The sequence below is a fragment of the Trichechus manatus genome, unplaced genomic scaffold (assembly GCF_000243295.1).
Source record: "Trichechus manatus latirostris isolate Lorelei unplaced genomic scaffold, TriManLat1.0 scaffold00056, whole genome shotgun sequence".
NCBI lineage: Eukaryota > Metazoa > Chordata > Mammalia > Sirenia > Trichechidae > Trichechus > Trichechus manatus.
Genome location: NW_004443992.1, coordinates 3,338,440 through 3,341,860, shown reverse-complemented (window position 1 = coordinate 3,341,860; position 3,421 = coordinate 3,338,440). Strand labels below are relative to the sequence as shown.

At 45.0% G+C, this 3,421-nt stretch overlaps 1 protein-coding gene across 2 annotated transcripts in view; it reads left to right on the top strand.

Annotated features, from left to right (window-relative positions):
- The first annotated feature begins 460 nt into the window (after positions 1–460).
- Positions 461–3,421, top strand: part of STK17B (serine/threonine kinase 17b) — a 37,742-nt gene continuing 34,781 nt past the window's right edge. Inside the window, exon 1 of one of the 2 annotated variants that reach the window (XM_004378177.2) lies at positions 461–702. The gene's annotated coding sequence lies outside the window, so the exon portion shown is untranslated. Of the gene's footprint in view, positions 703–1,418; positions 1,441–3,421 lie in introns of those variants that run through there. The other variant, XM_023732922.1, reaches the window with a different exon arrangement.

Genomic DNA, 3,421 nt, shown 5'->3' with positions numbered 1-3,421 from the left:
ACAATATCTATTTCCATACATAATAAGGACAATGAGTCCTTTTTGAATCATTGTTGCGTGTTCGCTTTTCCTTATGTCCTGTCTGCTTGGCATTTAGGGTCTTTGCTTTGGACAATTGGTGCCCCTGTTTTGCTGATGCCCTAAGCATGCGTTTACCTTTCTTATTGGGTAATCTATGCCTGCCCTGCACGCAGCTCCCAGCGTCACCTTACCCCTCCCTCCCGGCAATTACTCTAGCGCCCTACCTGCTCTGCAGCCGGCTCAAGCTCCCGCCAGGTGCGAGCCACACCCTCTCACCGCTGGGGCCCCGGCCAGCAGCCCGAGTCTCAGACCGGCGCCCCGCCCAGGCCCTCACGTGACAGCCCGACACTCCATGCACGCTCTGATTGGCTCTCCCGGCGAAGGGGGTGGGACCGACCGAACAGCACGGCCCCGCGACACGGCTGCACTTTTCAAACCTCAACTGTAAGCTGCAGTCCTCGTCTCTACTGTCGTCACCGTGAGTCAAACTCACAGAGGGCCAGGTCACAGCTGTTGGCTGTCGTCTGGGAAAGTAAAAGGGGGTCCTGTCACTCTCGGAACTACCCGGCGCCTCACCCGGCTGGCGCAGGAGAACGCGTCCTGTCGTGGCCACCGGCGTGGAGCGGGACGGGAGCCCCCTTGGAGGGGGCAGCCCCGAGAGGACCTGCTGCAGCCAGAGCGGTCAGTGTCCTCCCGTGTCCTCGGCCCTGCTGGGCTTGGCGGGTGGGCTCGGGGCTGCGAACTCTGAACCAGCTTCCTTCACCCTCGGTACAGGGACCCCGAAAGTGAAGGGCCCCAGATGAGGGATCCAGGCGATGCGGGTAGATCCGGGGTCCTCTCGTTCCCCTGGTCTGGCGGAGGTGCACTGGGACTCTGCCGCCCCTCAGGTGCCCCGACTGTTGCCCGTCGCTGTCTGCCTTCCGGCTGGGGTCCTGCCTCCCTGGTTCCCTCGGATTCAGCGGAGGACGGACTGCGATCCTCCCAACACCCTTCTCAGCTGGGGAGCCTGCCTGTGTGTCTGGGAATCTGTGCGTGTCCGCGCTGTCGGCCTGGTCGCTTGGCTCTCCCCGGTGCGCTCGCGCGCCGCGGATGCCCCTTCGCGGCGGGCTTATTCGTGTGTCTTCCACGTCGCCTCGACGTGGTCCTGCGTGTTCCTCCAGAGTTCACAGCTGTGGTGTAGGCACAGGACGTGTTCACATCTGCACTTGTGGACGCGTCCTGCTCACGCTGCCTTTCGCCTGGAGAAAGTTTGCTCATCTGGAGGGGTATTTTCAAGGCTGTGAGCAGTTTTTTTTTTTTTTTTTTGTAATGCTTGCATAGAGAACAAGAGGAATTGCCGCTGTTTCAGCGATTTTCAGCGGTCTGATCTTATTTTTATGCCGTATAAGCCGTTTAATTATCATGAGCCACTCTCAAACGGTACGTCTACTTGATGGCTACGATTTTGACATTTACCCAGGCAGTTTCTTTTATTTTAGGGAAAAACCTATTTTTGAATTCCCGCAGAGGGGTAAGTAGAGACAAGGTTGACAGAGGCTTTATGGCAGCTGGTAGATGGTGTCACTTCTTCCTGTTTCCTTTGAGATGGGACTAGAGGCACTCTGACATCATTTTGTAAATTAAAATGAAAAAAAAAAATTTGAAAACCTAAATATATTCCGATCAAATTTCAATAATATTAAGCGTGTTAGGTTTCTGTTCCACATTCACTGATTGTTTTGCCTACGTAATGTTTACGGCTGTGGTACTAATGCCGTGCTGAAGCTTGCAGTGATGTTTGATAAGGTGTGGCCCCTCTAAGTTAAGTGTTTGAGGATGTGTGCACTAAGACAGGATTGTCTGTGGAAATAACTAGGCAAGTGGCAGCATATGCAAACGGACATTTTACAAATGCAAAGCCCTTTTGGGGCCAGGAGCACAATTCCATTAAAGGAAAATATGATACACCTGCTTTCTCAATAATACACCATTCTACAGTTTTATAGTGAACTGTCCGGAAGTAGTTTTCAACAAATTCTAAACTGTTTGTTTTATAAATATTAAGCTTATATACCTATACCCGTAAAACCAAAAACAGATTGCTGTGGAGTCGACCCTATAGGACAGGGTAGAACTGCCCCATAGGGTTTCCAAGGCTGTAAATCTTTACGGAAGCAGACCGCCACATCTTTCTCCCGTTTGGTGGGTTCGAACCGCCGACCTTTGGGTGGTAGCAGAGCACTTTAACCACAGTGCCACCAGGGCTCCTACATACCCATAGAACTGTTTCTTAAAATGCTTGTCCGTAGAGGCAGTGCCCGAAGTTCTAAACTTTCTTCTCTCCTCAGTCTTTCTCCTCTGAGCAGATGCTCAAGATTTTTTTTAATTAAAAAAAAAAAAATAATAGTTGGCACTGTTATTATTGTCTGCTTTAATTTTGAGATAAACATAGATTTTAAATTATTTTTGTTAAAATATGGATCTAAAATTGAAGTAAAAGTACATTTACTTACATAGCACTGTTTAAGTTTTAAACATAAAATTTCTGTAATTTGAAGGCTTTTTTTGGTGTATAGAAAGAATAGTTACAATTTCTCATAAGACCATTGAATAGTCAGTTACAATTTGGTTAAGCTAGAATTAGTTTTTAGGAAAATTGAGGCTTGACTAATTGATCACTGTGTCAGCACATGAATAGCAAATCTGAAGAAGATACGAGCATTTTATGGCCGACATTTCTAGTCAAACAACTTTTATTATTAAGCTTGCACTGACAATGTTTTAATGGTGTTAAATGAAAATTTAAACATATTTCAAAAGCTTTGTATTAGAGCTGTTTCATAATTATAAAGTTAGAGAATTTCTTTGGTTTAATCTTAAAGAACTAGCTTAAAGCTTGGGGAACAAGGAAACCAATTGCTAACACTTTCACTGAATCATTAAATTGTCTTAAAATTACATGTATAGTATATTTTAATGCATATTTCCTGTGTGTAAAATTGGCAGCTAAGTAAAATAGTGCCCCTAGACTTACAGCTTTAAAGGATTTTGATTGATTCTTGGATTTTAAGAATTTTTTTGTACCCTAGGGGTATTTATTGTGTCAGAAACATTGACAGTCATTTTATATATGCTTGGGAAAACTTATTTAGTTGCTTTAGTTTTTCACAATGTCGATAAGAAATTCAGTGATTTTATGTTTTTTAAGTAGCTTATACTCTTGGTGGTAGACGATTTTCAAAGGATATTCCTTTGAATGTTTCAATTAAGAAGTGTACTTCTTATAAATTACAGTCCAAGCATATTTTTTTTTTAAATTGTACTTTAGGTGAAGGTTTACAGAACAAAAAGTTTCTCATTAAACAGTCAGTACACATATTGTTTTATAACATTGGTTAACAACCCCATGACATGTCAACAC